Source organism: Crocuta crocuta, unplaced genomic scaffold, assembly GCF_008692635.1.
Source record: "Crocuta crocuta isolate KB4526 unplaced genomic scaffold, BGI_CrCroc_1.0 scaffold299, whole genome shotgun sequence".
Taxonomy (NCBI): Eukaryota; Metazoa; Chordata; class Mammalia; order Carnivora; family Hyaenidae; genus Crocuta; species Crocuta crocuta.
In genome coordinates this window covers 4,372,027-4,397,531 of record NW_027532747.1, presented here as the reverse complement: position 1 = coordinate 4,397,531, position 25,505 = coordinate 4,372,027, and the positions used below count along the sequence as shown (strand labels likewise).

The 25,505-nt window shown below is 44.1% G+C and overlaps 1 long non-coding RNA gene across 1 annotated transcript; it reads right to left on the bottom strand.

Moving 5' to 3' along the window:
* Positions 1 to 11,580: 11,580 nt before the first annotated feature.
* On the bottom strand, positions 11,581 to 16,094 carry LOC144245564 (uncharacterized). The gene is made up of 3 exons (XR_013339304.1): positions 15,847 to 16,094; positions 13,588 to 13,746; positions 11,581 to 11,746 (listed from the first exon to the last, which is right to left on the bottom strand). It is a non-coding gene; the product is annotated as an uncharacterized LOC144245564 (long non-coding RNA).
* Positions 16,095 to 25,505: the final 9,411 nt, after the last annotated feature.

Sequence of the window (25,505 nt, the reverse complement as noted above, 5' to 3'; positions counted from 1 at the left end):
TGTGGCTGTGGAATGGCTAGAGAACTCAGCAAAGGGGCAATATGAGGTAGGGGAAGCTTGACGGGGTGAGGCTGGGGCTGGCAACGGATTTCTAGAAAAGAGGCCACCAAGTCAGATGAATAGCAGAAGCAAAGACACAGCCATGAGATCAGATGAGGAGGTCTGGGGGTAGGACGGGGCATGAAATATGGTGGGGTACTGGCATCTTCTTCCTTTCCCGCACCTGCTGCTCAGAGGCAGAGAGTTACCTCACAGATTCTACCTTTCCCCGCAGTGATCACAGCTTGACACTTGAGCCAAGAATTGAAGAAAGAATTTGGGAGGAAAGACATTCACTCTTACAGACACCGAGGGGAAGGTTACTGGATTTTTTTTTTTTTTCATTAGAAAGATAGAACCTATAAAAACAGAAGAATACTGGTCGGTCCCTGTTCTGGCCCCAAACATATCCTTCTGTTCCTGGACAGGGCATGCTCTCAACATCTGTGGCCTTGGCTCTGAACCCACAGAAGCCCAGCTGGACTTCTACCATAAGATGGGACATCTGTGAGCAGCAGTGCCTCCAGGGAGCCCATGGGCTCAGGTTGTGGGCAGACCATTGGAGAGGGGTAGAGCCTCAATTGCTAGATCTGCAAAGTGGGTGTGTTAGCTCCCCCCCAAGACTGTTGCCAGACTTATATGAAATTATATTTGTTAAAGGGCTGTCTGAACCACGAGGTGCTCCACGAGTGGGGGGACCAGGTCCCCCATCTTCTTTCCCTGCCTATCTCTTCATCACCTTCGTTGAAGCACAGTTCTGAGAAGGACAAGAAAGAATAAATATTGTGTTAAAACACTGGCTGGCTTCCCGAAGTGCTAGGCCTTGGGAGAAAGTAGTAGCTCATTGAATTTTTACCATTATTGTGAGCAACAGGTATTTTTCTCTCTAGATATGAGACACCCAAAGCTCTAGAATATTCTGAACCTTGCCCTCCTCCTGTTCCTCTGTGCTTGCATAGCAGAGCGCTGGCGGCACATCTGCCTGTCTGTGTCCACCCTGTCTCCAGTTTAGTGAGCCCTGGAGGATATTTAATTAAGCATCTTCATAAATAGAGTCTGCACCCGGGAGGGGGAGCCCCCTTCCCCTGTGAGAGCCAGGACCTGTGTAAGCACCATCCATGCCATGTGTCCTGGAGCTCTGTAGTGAACTACTGATGTCCGTGGGGCAGATAAGAAAGCCCAGGGACATGAAGGTCCACTGGCTTGTGCTAGGTCCCTTAGATAGAAAACAGCAGAGCCAGGAATTGGTCCAAACCTGTGCCCTATCTCCTCCCCCTGCATTCCCTGCCCCGCTTGGAACTTTGAGACAGTTGGGGGAACAGCAGCAACAGAGGCAGTGTCTCTGTGTCCAGTCAGTGATGAAACCCCATTGTATCCAGGGAGGAAGAAGTGGTGTTGCCCTGGGGGGTGGCTTTTCAGAGAAGGCAGGGAGGGCACTGACCCTAGAAAGACAAGTCATTCTTAGAAGGGAGTCCCGGACCAGCAGAGGAATTTGGTATCCATTTGACAAGTGAAATACGAATGCATCTAAAAATAATGTGTTTTAAGATTCAGCATGCAAATATGTGTGAACATGGGACTCAAGATAGATCAGTGTTACGTCAACACAACTAGCCCCCAAACCTAGCAGACCTTGATGAGTGAGCTGGAGCTAAACTTGACCACAGAAGCTGCACCGCACGTCATTGAGATTATCAGTAATGATCACAGTGGCACCACCAATTATTAATGGATTAGTATCAAAGTTTTAGGTCATCACAGCCTTAATAAAAAATATCTTTGAGAAGCTCTCTAGAGGTGGTAACTATTTGGATATATAAGTAAAACCTTGGTTTGTGCACATAATTCGTTCTGGAATTATGCTTGTCATCCAAAGCACTTGTATAACAAGGTGAATTTCATGAACCATTGGCTTAGTTGTGATCATGTGACATTTGGTGTCACGTACTCTTCGTATTGCAAGGCATTGCTCATTTATCGAGTTAAAATGCATTAGAAATGTTTGCTTGTCTTGTGGAATACTCGCAGAGCAAGTTACTCACAGTGTAAGGTTTTACCTTATTTTCTTCTGAGCCTTACAACAAGCCACTTCCCTGATTGTGGTAAGGATTCTGATTCTAGTATCCACTACATCTTATTTGTGGGTCTTTCTGTGAGTCCGTGAACCTGGCAGAGATTCAGTTTCCTCATCTGTGAAGTGGGTATAATGTATGGCACAGGATTCTCGAGAAAATAAAATGAGGCAGGAAAGCACTTGGCACAGAGCACCGCCATAGTAAGCACTCACCAACTCACAGCCGCTACCGTGATTTGTCACTGTCACTACCACACTGTGGTCACTTCCCCTTCTGTGCCATGTGGGGCCAGGGGTTCCCAAGTTGTCTCCACTGGGCACTTGCAATCAAGACTCCCACCTGCAATTCCCTTTGTCTTCCTCCTGGCACTTCCAGGCGCTGAGGGCTACACCAAACCCAGATCCCACACAGAGGGCACTGGGGTGGTGCCCAGGCAGAGAACAGGGTCCACGGGGCAGCCAAGCCCTAGAGACGTGGACACCTTGCCGACACCACACCACATAGCAATGACAACTGGAGATGTGCACTCTTTCCCTTCAGACATTTTTTTTTAAATGTTTATTTATTTTTGAGGGACATACACACACAAAGAGAAACAGAGCAGAGAAGGGCAGAGAGAGGGAGACACAGAATCCGAAACAGGCTCCAGGCTCTGAGCTGTCAGCACAGAGCCCGACATGGGGCTTGAACTCACAGACCAGGAGATCATGACCTGAGCTGAGGTTGAAAGCTTAACCCACCGAGCCACCCAGGTGCCCCTCCCTACAGACAGTTTCATTTGCCCTTCAGATGAACCCTGTGGACAAGTTTTCCCAAAATCCCCCTTTACAAAATGAAGACCAGACCCTGGGCTCCTGGGGAAGTTGCTATTCCTGACAATCAGCCATTGGGAAATGCAGGAGCCGGGATGTCAACCCAGACCATCCGATGCTCCTCTTACCAACCCAATGACACGTGGACAGAGTGTGCAAGGGCCTCACGTGGGCCATTCTGTTGTCTAAATGCCTGTAATTAGCAGGTCTGTCTCATCCTGCGTCTTCCCTCCCCTGAAACCTTGCTCAGCCACTTGGCTTCCCCAGGAAGGTTTGCACACGAGTTTCTCCTCTTTGCAAAAGTCCAATTGTTCAGCCGCACCACTGGGAGTCTCCCACTGGCCGAGCCCCCTCTCGAACCTGTGGCCTCCCGTGGTGCGCAGGCGTGCCCCATCGCCTGACACAGTCATCAAGTGCGGGTTGTGGCCCGAGAGTCAAGCAGTGGGGATGAGAACAAACAGAAACGCTGGCTTTATGAAAGGACACTGAGGTTGATTGGACCGAGATGCATTATAAATCCCGGGTGTGCATCGGGGAGGGACTCTATGGGAAGCAAGGGAGGGAAGGAAAGAAGAAAAGAGAGGAGAGAAGGAGGAGGGGGGAAACACAGAGAAGCGGAGAGAGAAGAAAGAGGGAGACAAGGAGGGAGGAACAAAGGAGTTCAGAAGAAGGAAGGAGAGGAGAGGAAGAGAAGGGGGGGAGAGGGAGGCCAGGCCAGGGCCCCAGTCCCCACACTAGCTTGTGGCTTCCAGTCCATTTAGAAGATGGAAGAAAAGTGCCCAAGGTCAAATGGAGACAAGGCAGTGGGTCACTCTAGCAGCATGCCAATAGCCTCCCCAATCTCCTCCTTCCACACTCACGTTGGTGTGTGTGTGTGTGTGTGTGTGTGTGTGTGTGTGTGTGTGCATGTCCCTGTCTGAATGTACCTATGATGTTTGCTTGAGAACTGATTCCCCGGCCATCTCCACGGCATCCAGCTCCCTCGCCCTGCCCTGCACATCTGTGCTCAGTAGTAGCCTGAACATAAGCTTAGTCCCTCTACCTGCCGATGTGGCCCATGGCCAGACCGCCTTGTCCTTTCCACAGGACCGAAGGGACAGAGCCGCCTCCAAAAGTCCACTCCCTTTCTTCTGCCATCCACTTGGTTTGTGGCCCTTTGCTTTTCTCTTGTAATGAGGTTATAGACTCTTAGTGTTTGGCTGCCCAAGGTCAGGGCCTGCAGGCCATTTCAAATCAGCCCCTGTGAAGGCTGAGAACTCCCAGCTAAAATTTCCTTTGGTTTATACCAGCAAGGCAGAGTAGGGTACACTCTCTCCTTGTGGACCGGGCCCGTGCCACAAGGCTCTTCTCAAATGCACTGAGTTCTGTAAAACCCTGGTTCCTTGATTTCAAACGTCATGTGTGTATTAGTGGAAATGTAATCCACATGTTCCTGATTTATTTACAATTAAATTATCAAAATATTATTTTAAGGGTTGTTTGATGCCTAGGAAAGCTTTGGAGGTCTTTTTAATATGATTTTAAAATCCTCTTTCCTTTAAAGCTGGAAACTTTGCCTGGCTGCACGTAAATAAACATACTAGAGATATGTGACTTTAGTCTAGAAATGTCAAGGCTTTTGACAAGAGTTTGGAAACGGCCAAAGTTCTCACTGCATTCAATAAGAGCTGCAATCAGGCCCACAGAATTTTCCTTTGTAATGTTCCCAGTAGCCCTTGGTCAGGCATTCAAAGGCTACCATTCATCCTAAATGTGTCATCAAAATCAATGGTTGTTTTCCGTGGGGAGAGACAGGGACTGACATTTCGTGGGTGCCTTGGGCAGTGTGTTTGTCACTTCAAATACAGGACCTCCTATCATCGCTTCTGACAGTCTGATGCCATGAGCATCATGATTCTATTTCACTGATGGAGAGACAGGATCTCCTGGAAGTTCGGTAGCCTGCACATGGTCATCGATTCTACGGAATGGAAACTCAGGCTGTTTGGACACCGAAGCGTTTCTCTGCCCACATCACTACGCTGCTGCTCTAGGGGCATCCAAAGTGTGGAGATGAGCATTAGGACACCAACGGTCACACTGAGGCTTGCACTGGCTTGGAGCTTTGCAAGTGTGCAAAAGTCCTAAATAGTCGCCGTGGGGTTTCCAGGGAAGAAATGTGTCCATAGAACACAGAGCAGCAAAGTCCTGGCAAAGCAGCAGTGCTTATTTTAAGGCTCACACCTGCTATCATCCTTTATTTTATTGATTATTATTGTTACTGTCAGTTATTTCACTGGATTCTCCCACCACACTGTAATTATTAATCACGCTTTGAAGATAGGCAGCCAGCGAATTAAGAGCAAGCAAGCCGATGACTCCTCCTAACATTAGCAGGGGTCAGAGAGGAGCTGCTTTACTAGGCAAAGGGTGGACTTTCCACGTGAGTGCCTGGCCGCAGGTTCTGAATCCGTGCTGTCGGATCTGGTAGTGAGGAGCCACATGCAGTTATTTAAATTTCATTTTTAATGAATTAAAATCAAGTTAAAAACTCCATATCTCAGTCACCCTGACCGCATTTCAAGTGCTCAGTATCCACATGGGCTGAAGCCTACTGCACTGGACAGAGCAGATAGGGAATTTTTCCATCGTCACGGAAAGTGCTAGTGGACAGCACCAGGCTGAAGGCTCTCCCCGCGGCCACCCGCGCGGGCGCTCTGAACTAGTCACCTTGTGGGCACCAGCTCTCATTAGCCAAAGTCCTTCAATGAGCTCCTGTCCTGACTACCATCAGGGGCTCTGTGACCTCCCCTCTGCCCCCTCCCCACTGGGGGCCCAGCTGGAACCAGTATCTGAATAGCTGTGGGGAGGCCAGGAAGGGCAGGTCGGGAGCCGGGAAGCCAGGCAGCCTCTTGCTCTGCCCTGCTGTGTTTCAGCTAATCTTCTGCAAAATGGGGGGAGGGGGCTGGGGGAGGAAAAAGAAGGCTTCTGGAAGGTGAGGCCCAGCAGGGACAGGACGCGGCTGCCACGGAGGCAGACATCTGTACCCAGACAGATAGAGTCCCACAGATACGATCTTGATCTTCGTTACTATCCCTGTGAGAGATAAACAACTTGCCAGGGCAGCGTGCAGGAGGAAGTGCCCCGCTGAGAAAGTGGTGCTCAGAGGCCAGACTCTAAACCCCTGCGGTCAGAGACCCAGCCGAGGAAGGCGGGGGAGGGGAAGGAGGCAGCCCGGCACAGGTGACAGAGTCACAGGGCCCAATGCCACAGATGTCAATAGACAGAAATGTGAGCATTGGCACATGAGGGGGCAGAGGTTCTGTGAGAAAGAGAAAAAAAATGTCAGAAGGAGAGAAGGTGGTGAAATGCATCTTTAACTCTGTCTCTTGCTATATATCAAAAATGAGGTATATCTTGAGGGTAAGGATTTATATCCTGAACCTGCTGCTATCAGGTCTACAGAGCTTAGAAACTTCGCTAAGACTTGGTTTTATCATCCACGAAATGGGATATCTATTTTAAAGATATATTGTAAGACTGTGGCAAGATTCCTTCTTTTTTAATTTTTTCTAAATTTAATTTGTTTAGAGGGGCGCCTGGGTGCCTCAGTTGGTTAAGGGTCCGACTCTTGGTTTCTGCTCAGGTCATTTTATAGTTCATGGGCTTGGGCCCCCTATCAGGCTCTGTGCTAACAGTGCGGAACCTGCTTGAGATTCTTTCTCTGTCTCTCTGTCTCTCTCTCTACCCCTCCCCTGCTCACTCTCTCTGTGTCTCTCAAAATAAATAAATAAACTTTAAAAAATAATTTATTTAGAGAGATACAGAGAGTGGGTGGGGGGAGGGGCAGAGAGAGGAAGAGAGAGAGAGAGTCCCAACCAGGCTCCATAATCTCAGCACAGAGCTCAATGTGCGCCTCGAACTCACAAACAGCAAGATCATGACCCGAGCCAAAACCGAGTTGGACACTTAACCAACAGAGCCACCCAGGTGCCTCACATGATTCCTTTTTGAAGCAGAATCAATAAGTTCTTCCATGAATCAAATTTAGATGGAGGATGGGTAGATGGTAAGAGTGTTGGATGGTTAGATGATGAATGAATAGATGGATGATGGATGGATAATGGATGGATGGATGGATGGAGAGATAGATGAATGGACAACAGATGGATGGAAGGAAGGAAGGAAGGAAGGAAGGAAGGAAGGAAGGAAGGAAGGACAAAAATTCTATTAAAGTGTTCCTTTTTGACCAATGGTATCTGCATGACTTTTTCTTTCAAGAGGCTGGGAGCTTTTCCAGGAAAAGGGCTGGGTCTGATTCAGTTTTATACCCTCACAAGCAGCACGCAGATCCAGGCACATCTGCTCAGTGAAAGTGGAAGGAAGGAAAATAAGGGAAGAGACAGAAAAGGAGAAAGGGGATGCAATGGGAACATATATTTTAAACCTAAGTTATTTATACGTGGCATTTTCATTAAGACTATGTCCATGTGAAACAACTTCAGAAGATAAGGATATCTTGAGATTTGAGTTTAGGTTTAGGGCAGGGTTGCAAATTAAAATACAGGACACCCAGTTAAATTAGAATCTCAGACAGCCCAGGAGTTTTTTTTTTTTTTCTTAGTATAAGTATGTTTCATACATTATTTGAGACCACATATACTTAAAAATATATTGCTCATCTGAAATTCAAATGCAACTGGATAACTTGTATTTTATATAGCAGGCCTGACTTAGGAAAAAGGGAACAATAATAGGATTTGGGCTTGTTATTAATCCATGCATATTTGAGCACATTTTACCAAAAAGCTACTCCGTAGATTTGGGGCAAAAGTTTGCTTAATAATGAAGGTGCAGCTATTTCCCACTTGCCTTGTAAAGATATCGTAGAAGAACTGTAAAGTCATCATCTCCAAGGACAGCCCAGTCACTTAGTCAAGTGCATACAAACCATTCTCAGGGTAGCCTGTGATTCCTCACACTGGACAGGAATTTCTGGAAAGACTTGGAAATTTCCTTACAAATGGGATTATCAGTGTGAATGGACATTTGCACAGTGAAGGAAGTGTTTAGCATGCAGTAGACTGGACGAAAGGAACCAGACTCTAAGTCCTCAGTGGCTGACCTCGTCTCAGCCATCCTGGCCCTCACCGTCAGTAGCGCCCCCACCTGGAGGAGGCAAAGTGGCTCAACAGATTCCTATGAAAGAGCACAGAGTTCTAAAACCATTTGTTTTGATTTTGTTCCCGCATGCCTTCACTTACCAATCCCTTGTCCGCTTCGGGACTTGCTCGTATTATTTCCCTTGCTCTCACATTTTTACTTAGAGTCTGCATTTCTCTACCACATCCCCACCTGCTACAAACAGTTATTTCTGAGTTGGTCTTTTTTTTTTTCTATTATTACCCACTAAATACCTCCCCATCGGCACTGAGTCCCATTATTCATGATAATCCGGCCAATCTAAGAACCCCATTTCTTTCTCCTTTTATTCCATGCTGTTTCCCCCAAGTTCTCATTCATCAAGAGGTGTTCATCAGAGAATTCCTCCAATATGAGGAATAATTAAAGGTACATTTTCTTTTTGAAGAATTAGGAACAGCAAAGGCATGCTTTTTTTTCTTTACAATATAATGTATTTGTGTGGATGTATTCATATCCTCTACCAACTCCCTTATGTTATATTGCTTTTTCTGGCAATATTTGATCCCATAAAACCCTTTTTCCAAGACACCTCTCCTTCCTATTCTGAAATTATCTCTCTCGAGAGTGGCAGTGATGATACAATAGGTTGGAGTTGCGATTATTAAAAATTACTACTTTTTTTGACTATGTTGCTTCTGTTACCCAGTGGGATTTTGATTCTAGACATTCCTCTTGCTTGACGTCCACTGGGGAAGTGATGAAACCATTCATTATTTAAAAGTTTGGAAGCCACACGAACTACAGTATCTAACCAGATTGGATTGACTTTTTAGCTCTTTTGATTAATAATTCATAAACCTGAGGATATGTGAATTGGGTGAACACCAACCCGCTAACAAAAGGAGAGTAGGGGATGAATGTTAACATGGCTTCTGTGTTATTTCACTTAACACTTCAGACCAAAAAAACAAACCCATGTGCCATGGAACCTTTTTCATACTTTCAATCCACAATCAATATTTCATGATTAATGGGCCCATATGTTCACACCGGGCCCCAGCAGTACAAAATTTGCACACGCATCTCCCATGTGGTGATGTACAAAACGCCTCGTCCGAAAAGAAAGGATTTTGCTCTCTCTCTAATGAGAACTCGTGTTCAACTCGCTTTCCAGATTTTGTTTTTAATGTTCCCTTTCTGGGTTTCAGAAAAGGTTGAAGTCTTTATGGTTCCAAATAAGACTTGGACCTCAAAGCGGCAATTTATTTTCTAGAACCATTGGAGTTTCTACAAATGGTAGAACTTAGGGGGTTATGTAGTCTACAAATGATAGGTATTTGTTAAAACTTGGCTAATATCAAGCACTGTAAAAATGATTTCGCTTGATATCTGAGGACCCGGTTTTGAGCCTCTGCCTCTGTCATTTACTGGGTGTGTGACCTGAGTCAAGGGCCTGCTTTCTCTCTCTGAACTTCATTTTCTTAATCTATTCCATGATGAATAAGAGCACCCTTTTGGTATTGCTGTGAAAAATGGACCAGGATTACATAAAACACCTACACAGTGTCTGGTTTATTGCAGTATTCTCCTCATTCATTACTTTAATATGTGTGAACTGTTAAATGGTATTAACATTATTAAATATTAAATATTATTAACATTATTTAAAACATTTTATTGGTCAATAAAACAATGTTAAGCCACACTGCTGGTATGATGTACAGTGTATTAAAAGCACTTTATAAACTATAATGTTTGAAAGCAACTGTACACAGTCATGGTTACTTATTGCTCAACATTCAAGGTAGTAGCAATGGTGATGTTCTTGTGGGGAAGTGATATAAATGTCTTCCTTCCGTGAAAGTTCATCATGAGAAGAGAATTTGCTTAGTAATTTATCACTGTAGCATATTCTAAAAAAATATAAGGCATGCCAAAATACATCATCCCAGTTGCCTCAGAAAACTCTGGACTTCTGATGTTTGGGGTCAATTTTAGCTTAGATTTTATAAAGGTTTCATGTTCATGTCCCTATTTAGACTTTGATAAAAGGACCCAAAGATTTCACAGATTCAAAGTTAAAATGGATTTAAATTCCACAGGTTGCAAAACAAAAACAAACAAAGACAAAAACAAAAAAACACAAAGGTACCCTTCAAAACATTCTGACTCAGGAGAACTCACATACGAAGTCTGCCCTTCAAAAGATTCTGGCTTGCAAATGCAGACACTCCTGCGTGCCTTCCATGAGGGCACCTGTGAGGTGTCGGGAGGTAGAAGGTTGCGTTTGGCCTCATTCAGCTCATCAGAACTAGAAAGGGATTGGCTTTTTGACTGAGGAAAAGTGACACAATCCAGGAAGATAACTCAATCTGGAATTTATTGTAATGATTTACCACTGCATAAACTTAAAGTCTGACTTTTCCTCCTCTATCAATCCTGAAAAAGAATAATTGCCTTCCTTTACATTCTGGTTCCTTGGGCTAATGAGCTAGAAGGTGTAGTAGGATTTTTAAGAATCTTTCCCTTGATTTTTCCAGGATATTCTATGACCTAGAACTTCCACTCTTCGTGCTTTGAGGGGTGGTTCTGTAATAGTCTTCTGCCCGCGTGACCGTATGAGCATCTTTAAAACCACCAGGCTTTGTTTGTTTGGAGGGAAGATGGGATCTTCCCAGACACGTAACCTTTTCTTGCCTATAGTTACCCTCAGTCTTTTCTCCTTTCCCGAAAATGAGAGCCAGGGCCGTCTCTGCTCTCCCCAGCCTGACCTCCACCACACAGAGTGAAGGTTCGAAGAATCGTGGGTGAAGAACTGCAAATCCAGCTTGCAAAGACGATGAGGGGCTCAGATTCCCTCTGCTCTAAGGTGTTGGTGGAACCTTCCGCCCTCAGTTGTCAGATGCAGAGACAGAAACCTGGAGAGGGACAACGTACGATTTGCCCAAAGGCACACGGTATCTGGAAACAGGCTGTGCTCTGATTCTGGCCTTCCTCCTGCATCTCCAGGCTGCCTGTCTCCAGGAGGGAAAAGAAAGGAAAAGGGAATCAAGCACGTTTGGGACCCCTGCCAGGGGATGCACCTCGGACATTCATGCATTGTCTGCAGGGGCTACTCTCTCAACTTTTGTTGGGCCAAAGTCTTGCCTCCTCTTCTNCCCCCCGCCTGCCCTTAGGCCCCAGCATTGTAAGCTGCCTGCCGGGGCAGAAGGCCATCTTTGATTCTCAGGCAGGATTCTGACACTGCAAATTCCAAAAGGCATTTAACAGAAATTATCAACATTTGTCTTGGTGCGAGTATTTTTTTTTTCCATCAGGGATTAGGAAGAACAATCATCTCCTGCCTCTCATCAATTACTTTCTTATGTATCTTTTGCATTTTCCCGCAGCACCATTTTGCAGGTACAACAGAGAGATCTTTAGAGATAATCTGGTGATTATTACAAATTCAGCCTCTCACGCTACAGGCATTAAGAGATGAAAATTGCCTGAAGTCCACTGTTGCATACCCAATCCGTACCTCTGGACCCCTGTCCCGAGGTGAAAATGCAAACAGAGGAGATATTTAGAATCGTTTTGACAGTTCATAAAATTAAGCAGGGATTAGGGATTCGCTTTTTTAAATAATGCCAGAGGGTGCCCGCTATGGTAATCATATCATCCTGCAACAGGTCCAGTCAAAGTTGAACGGACTATCTAGGAAGAGAGAGAGAAAAAATGTCAGCTTATTAAATCTGCCATGTATCAGCTGCTGAAAATCCATTTTTTAAAACTTGAAATTAACTGCCTGCCTAATGGAGATGCTACCCTCAGCCCCCAATACCAACCTGTCCTTCTCCTGCGTCTGTTTGTTCAGACAATACATGATGTAGCTTCAGTGACTATGCACATGACTACATCTAGTCAGAGGGGATGATTGTATAAATATGCATGTAGTACAAATAGTTTAATTTTAATTGGGACAGAGTAGCTCATGTTGAAACCATTTGCGTAATTTTGAATATTGAATGTGATATCAAGCATGTGACTGGCTCTGTTAGGTTAAGAAAAAAAGGAAAATCCTCATTTTAATTGCAGTGTGGGACAGGAGCTGGAAGACTGGATCATATTCCGGTCTTATCCTAAGTGCTCTATCATTTCGATCAATAGCTTCCCTTCCCTTCCCTCCAATGCCATTGGAGGATATTTAAACCAAATGACTATAAAGTACTATTTTGAAAGAGAAGTGATCAAGTAGTGCTTCGTCGGCCAGAGTAGAACTCTTGAAGTTCAGTATCAGTCAGAAAAACCTAGGCGAGGCTGCCCAGTAACAAACACTCCCAGATCTTGATGGCAATGGCATAACCTGATTACAACTTGTCTTGGTCAAGCCGTACATCCCATGCAGCTCAGTATGGGATTTCATCCAGGGTTCTAGACTCACAGAGATCCTGTCTTTAGTTGCTTCATTGGACAAGCATCTTATCATTCACCACAGTAGGTCAAGAGATTGTTCAGGAGGCTGAACATAGAATCTTACACATTTTCTCCAGAAGTGTCAAGTGCCAATTCTGTGCACAGCCCATGTCCAGAGGCAGCTGGGCGGCCCTGTCTAAATGCAAGGGGGCTGTGATGTATGGTGGAGTAAGTGGAATGTGTGTAAATAGTCATTGTGTCCACCATTATGAAATCATAAAGTTTCCCTCTCTCTTTGATGAGAGAAGAAGAAATGAGCAATTTTATTTTTTAATATTTTTAAATATTTATTTATTTATCGAGAAAGAGAGAGAGAGAGAGAAGGAGAGGCAGAAGCAGAGAGGGAGAGGGGCACCTGGGTGGCTCAGTCAGTTAAGCATCCAACTTCGGCTCAGGTCATGATCTCATGGTTCATGGGTTTGAGCGCCACATTGGGCTCTGTGCTGACTGCCAGCTCAGAGCCTGGAGTCTGTTTCAGATTCTGTATCTTCCTCTCTCTCTGACCTTCCCTTGCTCACTCTCGCTCTCTCTCTCTCTGTCTCTGTCTCTCTGTCTCTGCGTCTCTCTCTCTCTCTCAGAAATAAATAAAACATTTTTAAAAATTAAAAAAAAAAAAAAACGCAGAGAGGGAGAGAGAGAATCCCACACCAGCTCCTCACTGTCAGCACAGATCCCAAGGCAGGGATTGATCCTATGAACCACAAGATCATGACATGAGCTGAAATCAATAGTCAGGTGCCAACCAACTGAGCCATGAGTTGCCCCAGAAATGAACAGTTTTAAACTTTAACTAGGGACACAGTTATGCTTGAGTGAGCCTGAAGCATATACTTTTACGTTTGCAAAGGAATGGGACACTGAGTAAGTTTTCCTTTTTAAAGTTGAGATTGAACTTCCCTTCCAGCCCAGAACCAGGTCACTGAATTATTGTTACTATTCACATGCACCTGCAGAGGATGATAGAAATCCTGAGAACATCTACCCTTGATGGTGTGGAAACCTGCTTGTGGGAAACACCACCAGAGAGAAGAGAGAGAAGGACTACTGGCCCTACTGAACAAAAGAGAAACATGGATGCTCACGGCAGGTCAAGTCTGGTCCAGGCATCTTGGGAAAGTAGACTTGAATTTCCTTCTCTTCTCAAAACTGGGTTTGCATTCCCTACACCCACAGTCTCCATCAGCATCCATTTGCAGTGCCTGGTGAGATCTTAGGTGTCGTGTCAATGTCAAAAGGGAGAGCTAGGATCACAAAAAACAAACAAACAAACAAAAACACCTCAATTAAATGTAGGATACAAAGGCATCAGAGTTTGAGTGTGACTTCTGACCTTGCAACTAAGCTTGAATTTGCTGTTTTATTTCATTGTATTGTATTGTATTGTATTGTATTGTATTGTATTGTTTTGTTTTATTTTTGAGACAGTGCAAGCAAGGGAAGGGCAGAGAGAGAGGGAGACAGAGGACCCAAAGCAGGCTCTGTGCTGACAGCAGTGAGCCCGATGTGGAGTATGAACCCATGAACTGCAAGATCATGACATGAGCCAAAGTCAGACGCTCAACCGACTGAGCCACCCAGGTGCCCCAAACTTGCTGTTTTAAATATACTTTCAAGCACACACCCACATACCCTAAAGTCATAAATAATCTAGACTAATTGAGAGTATTCTGGGTCAATATGTGACAAAAATTAGACTCTTTATTAATCAAACTCTCTTAAACACCTCTGACACCACCTCAGAATTTATGCTTTGCCCTTCGAGAGCTGTGGAGGATGATGGATGGAAGGACTCCTCCCAAGGGGGAGAAGCTGGGCTCAGTTAAGAACATTCCCTACCTTCAGGTAGAGTGTCCTAATTTCAGAATTGGTAAGGACTAATGTCATGGGTGCTCCTTACTCTGCTCTTATTCTTTATTTATTTTTATGTATATATTTATTTAAAGGGCAAGTGAACAAGTAAGAGAGGGGCAGAGAGAGAGGGAGAGAGGGAATCCCAGCCAGGCTCTGTGCTATCAGCTCAGAGCCCCACTTGGAGCTCGATCTCATGAGCATGAGATCATGACTTGAGCTGAGATCAAGAGTTGGATGCTTAACTGACGGAACCATCCAGGTGTCCCTTACTCTTCTTAAACAGGAGTGATATGACCTTCAAGCTGCTCCTCTCCCTCTAACATATTTGCACTGTCATGGAGGCAGGGTTGCAACAAACTCTTATTCTTATTCAGGAGGAGCGATCTGCAGATGTGATATATTGACGAATAGGAGATACTGGAGTTTGGGTCTGACACAGGGATGGACTAGAACTTTTGAGAAAAGTTGAGTACACTTTGTGTGAGTAAAGGAGGAAGGTGAATATGTGTGTGACTGATGTAGCAGATGGTCATAGGCTATATGCTTGTGAAAACCTGTTCTGGTCCCTTTAAAAAAAAACAGTTATTGTGAAATATATAGTCCTTCCCACCATGGTTATGCCAGCCTTGGTCATATGGTTTGCTTTGTCCAAGAAGACATGCATGGAAGTGATGTGTGCTGGTTCTGAACAGAAGTGTTTAGAATCCTTGTATGTCTCTCTTCTTTTTCTCGTCTATAAAAGTAGTGTGACACAAATGAGGAAGGCATGTCACAGAGCCACAGAATCCCTGTCAGTCCCATGCAGAATATAAATATGAACCACAGATAAATCATTGTTGCCATCCACTATGGTGGTTTGGGGAGTGTTTGTTACTCTTAGCATAACCTAACCTGACTGATACAAATGGTTCCATTTTATGGAAGGCACCCACCACAAATTTGCTTGTAATCAAACCCTTCCCCTCCAGTCAANATCCCTTTCAGTCACATGCAGAACATAAATATGAACCACAGATAAATCATTGTTGCCATCCACCATGGTGGTTTGGGGAGTGTTTGTTACTCTTAGCATAACCCAACCTGACTGATACAAATGGTTCCATTTTATGGAAGGCACCCACCACAAATTTGCCTGTAATCAAACCCTTCCCTTCCAGTCAAACTACCGTTGCTTTGGTTCAGATTGCCATTCCATTTCTTTTTGAGTTTTGCAGAAGTATGTTATCTGACTTTTCTTTCTTTGTTCCTGTTCCCCTCTGCTCTGTTCCATGTGGAGTCAGAGAAATCTCTGCAGAATACAAAACTCACCCTTTCCCTTGCCTCCTTAAAACCCTTCAGTGCCTCCTTGTTGGCTTCAGAATTGACCCCAACCTGCTCCCTGTTTCTCCAAAGCCCCTCCGTATGCAGCCCCTCCTTCTGGGTCCCCATCACCATCCTCCTTTCACAACAGTCTATTCCAGCCCTTGCCTGTGAGCCACAGTTCTGCTCACCTCTCAGCCTCCACACACGCTTCTCTGTCTTCCTCGTTGCCTCCGTTAGGCTGACTCCTTCTCACCCACCAACTGTCAGCTCCTGCTTTGCTTCCTCTGTGCATCCATCTCTGTCTACCCTTCTCTCCTGGGCAGTCCTTCACCCCTTTCTCGGTTCTGTGGCACCCCGTGCTCGCTGCTATCCTTCCTTGTTCTTTTTTTTTTTTTTTCCTGCTTCTTCTAGACCTATTGCAGAGCTCAGGAGACCTCAGGAGACCTTCAATAAGACAGATGAATAAATGAATGGAGTAGAGAAATGAATGAAGCAGTCATCACCTTTTCTGGTATACACAGAGATTTTAGCACGCTGTCCATGCTGATGCCAGAGGGACATGAAAGAAACAGCAACAATCATAACTGATTGTTGAGGAGGAAATCCCAGGTCTGTCCAGCACTTTCCTGTCTTTGGGTTCACTCTCAGGCAACAATCGTAACTAAGGATGTAGGGAATTCCCTGGAATAAGCCATTCCCTCCCTCTTCCCTCCCCTTCCCCTCCTCCCCTACAACAGCTCCCTGCCTTTTTTTTTTTTCTTTTTTTTTTTCAGTGCATGTCCTTCCAAGGAAGGAGGAGAAGGGTCAAGGAGTGACAGACAGGATAAAAGGGTTGAGAAGGGGCCTTCTGGGAATTCAGCACACTGGGGCCATGTGGTCCAAGGAGAACTCCGGTGGGTGACTTAATGTGTTTTTAATTATATATTAGATCACGTGGATGCTAATAAGCAAGCAGCTGTCCTTTCTGCTCAGAAGGCCAGGGCCTGAGAGAAAGGCTTACCATGCCTCATGCAAGAGACTGATCAAACATCATTCCTCAAGATTCTGCCTGGTATCTAAGAGGGCTGCCCCCCGGCCATGCTGGGGTGTCGTCTCATTAGTGCCCCAGAGCAGAGGTGAGCCGGGCAGAAGACGGCCTCTGCACAGTACCCATAGGACACAAACCACTTGCACCTTTGGTCATTACAGTTTCTGACAGATTGTGACGTACCTGCGGTCTGCACCTCCAGGTCAGGTGCTGCCATGTCTGCCCTTCGGGAGAGTTGTGCCTCTTCTGTGTGTCTCAGTCTTCACGCCTGTAACACAAGGTGCTAACAACAAGGGCCAGTGCATGAAATGAGCATGTCATTATGATCCTTCGTAGTTAATCTTCCCAGCATTCTGTGAAGAAGCGTCGCATCACCTTCCTTTCGTGGACGAGAACACTCAGAAAGGTTATTACTAGACCGGAGACTGGAAAATCGGGAACGGTACGGTCATAGCCCAAGCTCTGGGCCCAAGCCACCAACCATCTGGCTACTTCTGTATATCCTCTTTGGCTAACCCCACTCATGCCCATCTACACCACACTCATAAGCCCCCTGGCCAACACTACCTCTCCACACCTGGACTCTACTTTATAACGCACCGTGTTGTTGTTTTATTGTTGATCTTTCTCTTCCCTAGAATGTGAACTCCCCAAGGGCAGAGACCTAGATCTGTTTTATTCACTAAAGTATGTTTTCTGAACACCTGAGAAGTGCCTGAGACTAAGTAGATGCTCAATGAATGAGTGAATGAAGGGCTGATGGTAAATTGGAAGGGTGGCCCAGTGTAAGGGACACTGTAATTGCCTAGAACCCCACAATAGTCCCGGAATGTTACCACCTCCCAGCTTCTGGTGCCAAACCTCATATCACAGGTCGAGCTAACATCTGCCTTGAGGTTTTTCACCCTTCTGCACTTTGCTCCAAAGGGCTCAGTGTGACAACAGTTGAGGGCAAATAGCCAACAAAACTATTATTATTATTATTATTATTATTATTATTATTTTCCGTGGGGCTAGCTGGGGGAGGGGGGTTAGTATGGCAGGTAGGCTCCAGACCTGGGCTTCCCTGAGACCCCGCTGAGCCTGAGCCCACTGACAGTGCTGTAAGGTGTCTGAGAGAAAGAGAGAGGCATCCCCCACACGGAGAAGATCAGACCCTACGAGACTTTCTTTGACCCACATGTGAAACCCCATACCACCAGCGACACACTCATTCTCCTCTTGCTTGAGAACAAACGGCAGAATGTTCCACAGTGTTTGATGGGACCAGGGGGAGGAGGAGAGTGTAAATTTCAGTATGAATTGATAACACTTAGTCAGCTGCCTTCTAAAGCAAGGGGTTTGCAGAATTTCCCTGAGGACAAGCTTAGGACATGTGTTAACCTGGTTTCATATGAGGGCAGATCTGAGGGAAGCTGGGGGTGGGGGTGGAGGGAGTCCTCTGCAGCCACAGGAGAGGGCACCGCCCTGTGGCCCTGGTCGTCCCCTGGACGCTGACAGGGGACACCAACTAAACATTTGTAAAGGCAGGTGTCTGCAGTGGTTTTCGGGTCAATGGAAGGTCTACGTCTGGAAAGTGATCTGGAAGGACATGCAGTCTGTTTTACACGTTAGAGGTCACAAACATAATACCTATTATTGCACTGGCTGTGCGGGGGCCTGGAGCCCCATGCAGAACACCGGTTCTACCTAAAGAGGACTGTGGCTTCTCTGCACCCAGCAGCCTTCGTTAGGAGAAGAAGGGAGAACTCCAGTGTTTGTTTTGTTTTTAATTATTATTGCTTCATTTATTCTATTCTATTCTATTCTATTCTATTCCATCGTATTCCATCCTATTCTCTTCTATTTTATATTATTCTATTTAAATTCAAGTTAGTTAACGTACAGTGTAGTCTTGGCTTCAGGAGTAGAACCCAGTGCTTTATCTCTTACATCTGACACCTTATCCCAAAAAGTACCCTCCTTAATGCCCATCACCCAAATACCCCAGCCCCGCAACCTACCTCCCCTCCAGCAACTCTCTGTTCTCTGTATTTAAGAGTCTTTTATGGGTTGCCTCCCTATTTTTATCTTAACTATGATTACATTTTTATGAGAAAGTTCCCAAACTTTAACGGCTGCTAACTAGCAAGATCTCAAGTCACAGGATGGCCGAGGCAGGAGACGGCAGGTGCAACACCATACTGGCCCTTCACACCGGTGGTCTCATGTCACGCCGCGAACTTTTCAGAATAGCTTATTTACCTCCCTGTTCACAGTTGGCCTCGGTGCGGAAAACATTACTTGCCAAAGAATACCTGGCGAGTAGGAGACTGAGACCATTAACACACAACTCTTCCCACCTATGGTCATCCTCTTTCCAATTAACAATAGAACGTTTCCTAATAATGATACCTAACGATGGACTGATGATCCCTGTTCAGCAATGAGCTCCCTGTTGCTCTGAGCAGTCAACCAAGGTCTCGATGACCTTTCCCCAAAAACATTAGGGAAGGCAAGTCTTGCTTTGATCGTGAAATGAGACCAGATTACTGTGGGATCCCTTCTCCCACCCTGACTCAGGATGTTTCAAAGCCCTATAGCCGTTGGCATACTAATCCCTGTCCGCCACATTCACTCTGAGCAGGATTCATTAGGAAAAGTTCACCTTGAGCATGGAATTTTTATACCCAATGACATGATGGAAGTTTGGGTGCCATAGTAGTATATTAACTCCTAATGATTTGTTTTTTAAATGTAGACTTTCTTGCTGCTCTCAGTCCTTTGAAGTATGAGTCTGTGAATGCCTAGAAAGTTCACCTTACAGTTTCCAGTCTTGTAAATTCATGTCAGTGGTAGCAATTACATCTACAAGTAGCTGACAGCCTCTTAGAAGGAAACCAACAATACATGTATACTGTATTTTATACTGAAATCACTATAATTATTATTTCTAGAAAATAATGTGTCTGAATAAGCTTGACTAGAAAATGAATCATAAAACAAGATAATAATATTAAATAGACCACATTAAATTATTTCTGGTACAAGATGAGAGATAGATAACTAGCTTGCTTCACAGACAAATAGAAACAGCTACAATAAAAAGTAAATACATACAGCAATTTTCAATATGCATTGCTTTTTTTCTCCACATTTTCTAGTTAATGTAATCAAGGCAACAAATTGGGCTTTGCTTTTGCCTAATTTATAGAGAGCCAGGAATTGTGTTCAGGATTTTGATGCCAGGATCTCAGTGAAGTCCTCAAAACAATCATGTAAGAGAAGCATTATTGGTATTTCTATTATTAATATTATTCCATTTTGAGGGTGACAATCCAGAGTCTCCGAAAGGTCCAATGCCTTAAATAAAGATACTCAGCTGGTTGAACTAGCCTTAGGAGCAATATCTTTTAACAAACCTTCCCTATCTATTTTTGAAAATGTCGCGTTATACCGGAAAAGATGAAACATCTTTTTTACTGAATTGCTAGGAGTTAAACACGAATGTTAAGGCCACACAGGTGTACAGAATCACCAGATTTAATGGGATGCGAAGACTATTATGAAAGCTGACCTGACTGATTCTCCCGAGCGATGCCGCCTGTCATGTGTGGGACCAGATGCCTCTGATGCCGAAAAATGATCAAGAATTTCTTAAAATTACCTATCGATCATTTTAATTGGCTCTAAGGTGTGCGATTTTTGAGATATTAGGCATCCAATAAATATTTGTTGAATGAATTAAGCAAATGCAGAAAAACCGCCCTCACACAGTGAGTGTTCGGAAAATCTGTGATGGAAGGCAGACCAGTCCTCTTCCCCCTGTGCAACTCTTGAGTGTCAACCAGATAAAGAGACACAGACAGTAGTGTCCAGGGGGACCTGAGTGCAGGAGCATCTGTCCCTGTGGAGTTGGGGTGCATCGCAGTGCAGCTACATTGATGCGTTCACGAACCCATAAGCTCTCAGAACCCCCTACAATCAGGATTTTACGGAGGCCACTCCAAGTGGACATAATCAATTATTAACTCCATTTGAAGTCCCTCTTCCCTCTCTGGAGGATGGGGATGGGGCTGAAAATTCCAAGCCTCTAATTGTGGTTTGGTCCTTCTGGTGACCAGTCCCCACCTGGGAGTCATCCGGGAGCCCATGTAGAGTTGCCTCATTAGAACCAAAGACATTCCCATCACCCAGGAAATTATAAGAGTTTCAGGATCTCTGTGTCAGGAACCAGTGGCAGAGAGAGAAAGAGAGAGAGAGAAAGGTAGATAGATAGATAGATAGATAGANTTCCCATCACCCAGGAAATTATAAGAGTTTCAGGATCTCTGTGTCAGGAACCAGTGGCAGAGAGAGAAAGAGAGAGAGAGAAAGGTAGATAGATAGATAGATAGATAGATAGATAGATAGATAGATAGATAGATAGGTAGATAGGTAGATAGGTGAGATAGAGATAGAGATGAGATAGAGATAGAGATATAGTATCCCACAAATAGGGATTGCTATTGTTGAGTAGAGCATTTAATCCATCAAAGAGTTGTGCTTTATTTTGACCACCTGTAGGTACTCTACCCTGGAACTACCACATTGGAGTGAAATCCAGAGTTGCCATGCATGTCAGGGAGATGAGAGCAACCTGGGGAAGCTTGCAATATCACAAGCAGCATGGACTTTAGTGTAGGCTGACTGCAGACCAATGCTCAACCCCGCTGTGAGCTGTGGGCAGCTCCTGTCCCCTAAGTGTGTCGCTTCCCTCATCCAGAAAGTGGAGAGATGGAATCTTAAAGTGTTCCTCTGGACATCGCTTAAGATCTTACATTTACTTTCTTTACTAATTCTTAAACTTTTCCCTACTTCTTTTTGTAAATGACATGAAGTGCATTTAAAAAAAGGTACATATGATGTAAAACAAGGAGTAAATATTGAAAACAAATAAAAAGTTTTTTAAAAGAAATGATTACAATCTTCATTCACACAGTACCTGGCCCGACTGGCATCTCTCCTCTTATCAGGTCTGTTAGCAGCACAACACTTAATCAGGATATTAAAAATATGTCCAGAAATACAGATGGGTGAAGTCTGTCATCTTTCTCTCCTGCTCACCGCCCACCTGAAAACATAGGACAAAGGAGACAGGAAAGTGCCAAGAGAGGATTCCTTCTTTTCTCCATGGTCCCAATTGTCTGACCATTGGACAGGAAGATGTGAGACCTTAGCTTGAATCATCTGTGAATCTTTCCAAACTGTTGTCATTTGTTCAGGCCTCTGGAGACCATCCACATCTGCATGTCCCACCTTAGCCAAGCCTTACTCTCTACATTTTCAGTTAGGCCTTCACAACTTCCAAACTCAGCTGATATATCACTAAATATCTTTGGAGGCTCCGTCATGTGGACCACAGATTGCTGCCCAGTCTTTTTTCTGATGAGTATCAAAGAGGGATAAAAGAAGTCCATGTCCTCAATGTTTGTTAGTCTCCCTGCACTATCTTCATTTGTAGTGATATATAAAGGCTCTGGGAAGGGACTCTTAAAAGGAGAGTACAGATTTCATGTTTCTAAATTATGTGGCAATTCCTGAGCATGGCTTTTGGATATCACTGCCTCCTCTACTCATCTACCACCCAAAGATACCAAAGAAAAATGTTATCTGGAAACATTAGGCTTCAAATCAGCTTGATCTCAACTCAACAGATGACTCATCATTTGAACTTTGGCTAAAATGTGGGAGATTGGGGTCTCAACCATATGTAAACTTCTACAGAAAGGTTGTGGGAGGCTTAAGGACAGAAACACACTTGAGAACACAAAGGGGCAGGAAGAGGCTCTCTGCCTCTTACAGAAGAGTGCGGAAGAGAGAAGCAAAATGGCGGCCACCAGTCAAAGGGAAGTCTCAGCCCTTCCTGAGTCCATAGAGCTGGTGGCAAATAGGATACACAGACTCCCACTCTTATCAAGCTTAGGTCTGTCTGGAGGGTCAGGTATTAAAACAGGGAAGTAGGGAAAGTGAGAAGCGAGATGATGCTTTTATAGGAAGAAGCAAAATAGATTTCATACTTCCTGGACAAGAAGAGGGAAGGGTACAGGCCTCTAAGAGAACTAAACTGTTTTCTTTGGTCTCTGATGAGATTTTACCCTCCCATTCCTGTGCCAGGATAGCTTGGCGTAGTGGACAAGTGTCATGGGCTGGACTTTCAGAGCATGCTCCATATATGTTGTACCTTCCTTAGTAATGTTCATAGCCACTATTACTTCTTTAAGATCTGCTTTCCCATCTAGAAGGTGTTCTGTGTGCTGTAGAATGTTTTTGCATGTATCCAAAGCTTTTTTGATGGATATTTCAATAATATTTATTACCTACATGAGTGGGAAATCGTTCCAACTCAAATTGATTGAGCACATAATTGATTGGCTAGGTACTAGTTCTACCATTTTGCTAGAAGATAGGAAAGACTACTAAAATAAATGAAAAAGAACTTCAGAGATCATCACTTTCTTTGGGAAAATTTGCCAACTAGTGACAACACCCTTGCTCAAGCTTTATCTAAAACCCACTGGTTGCCAGGCTCATCTGGTTAACACGCAGTCTTTAAATCAGAAGAATATATGTTTATCTGAGCATTTAGGAAAACCAATTTTATATAAAATATAAGAGAAGAGAATAGTCATTGTCAGGTTCACGGGGGATGCGGTTGGATGAAATGGGTGAAGGGGGTCAAGAGGTACAGATTTCCGGTAATAAAATAAATAAGGCATGGAAATGTGATGTACAGCGTGGTGATGATAGTCCATAATATTGCATATTTGAAAGCTGCCAAGAGGCTAAATTTAAATGTTCTCATCACAAGAAAAAAAAAGCAGCTTTGTGTGATGATGAATGGTAACCGCACATATTGTGATCATTCCTCAGTATAACAAATATCAAATCACCATGTTGTATACCTAAAAAGAATATAATGTTATATGTCAATTATACTTCAATAAAAATATATATGTTTGGTTTTATTCATTAATTTTATCTCCGCTAAAGATATTACTAGGTAAAGAAATATAACTAATGTTGCATGACATAGAATATAAAATTAATAAAATTGATAAAAATCTAGGAAAAAAGGATGTCAGTGCAAACCACATTTTACTTCACAAACATTATGAAAAAGACTCAAATTATTTTTTTTCAAAAGTTATTAGAAAACACTGGGGTTTGGTAATATGCCATTATGGTTTAATAGTTATAAGAAAAATACAATTAACTGAGAAAAATATAAAGAGTAATTATAATAATCACATTGAGTAGTCTAAGGAATAAAACCATAATATTATTAAGAGTGACATTTTTGGAGGGTGCCTGGATGGCTCAAGTCAGTTGAGCATCCAACTCATGATTTTGGCTCAGGTCATGATCCCAGGGTCGCGAGATCGAGCCCCACATCAGGCTCCATGCTAGGCTTGGAGCCTGCTTAAGATTCTCTCTCTCTCTCCCTCAGTCCTTCTGCCCCACTCATGCTTTCTCTCTCTCTCTCTCTCTTTCTGAAAAAAAAAATGACACTTTTGAAAAACGCTTTTAGAGTTTACACATGTAAATGGCCCATCCGTACCTCAAAATCAACATTTATGGCTGGAGCATTTTTGTTCTAATTATGCCAAAAAGCAAATGGAGGCTTGAGGGAACTCTGTGACTTTCCAAGAATCTCTGAGCTGAAAGTAGTGATGCTGTGTATACAACCTGAGCCCATAGACACAGAGCAGCTTGGTGGTGGCCAGAGGTAGGGAGGAGGAAGTTTAGTAAAACAGGTGAAAGCGATCAGAAGGTACAGACTTCCAGTTATAAAATAAATGCCACAGGGATGCAATGTACAGCATGGTTTCCATAGGTAATAATGATATGTTGCATAATTAAAAGTTGCTATGAGACTCATTCTTTAAGCCCTCATCGCAGAGAGAAAACAAAACAAAACAAACCTTCATAACTACATATGGTGATAGATGAAAACCAGATTGATTCTGGTGATCATTTTGTAATATATATAAATATCCAATCATGTTCTTCTACACTTGAAATTGCTATCGTGTTATATGTAATTATATTTATTTTTCGTAAAGTGCCCCTGGGTTATATCTTTTGGTTTCAGGTCTAGAATTTGTTGGGGTTTGCTGTTGTTAGTTGTTTCTAAATTGCCTAGTGGTTTACCAGTACTTGGGGACTAGAGGGAATTGGGGTCTGCTGGGGAGCTCTATTTGTGCCACTGGATGAGGTCAAAAAGCCAATGTTTCCCCAGAAATTCCATTGGCCAAGACTGTGTCACATGACTACACCTTCTGCAAAGGAGGCCGGAATGTGTCTCTGGCAAAGCAAAATCAATGGACCCATCTGGCCTATCACTGAACAAGATTCACCCACTGGATGCTCCTGGGTGGTTCAGTCAGTGGAGCGTCTGACTCTTGATTTGGGCTCAGGTCATGATCTCACAGTTAGTGAGTTCAAGCCCTGCATCAGGCTCCTCACATTGACAGTGCAGAGTCTGCTTGGGATTCTCTCTTTCTCCCAATCTCTCTGCCTCTCTCTCTCCCTGTCTCTCTCTCTCAGAATAAATAAACTTTAAGATTCACCCCCTAAGATTGGTCACATTGCTGTTGCAAACAAAACTGTAGTCAATTAATCAAAAGGAGGTGGCCCGGTGGCATTTGGGTAGAAGCCACCAGTGACTTCCACAGACAGCCTTCATTTGTGGTCTTCATAGTCCCTCTATTCCCAGTCACAGGGCTTCCCATGTGGCACATTCTCAGTGTGTGAGCATGAACTGCATTGAAGCCATGGGAAAAACTAAATCTGGGCCCC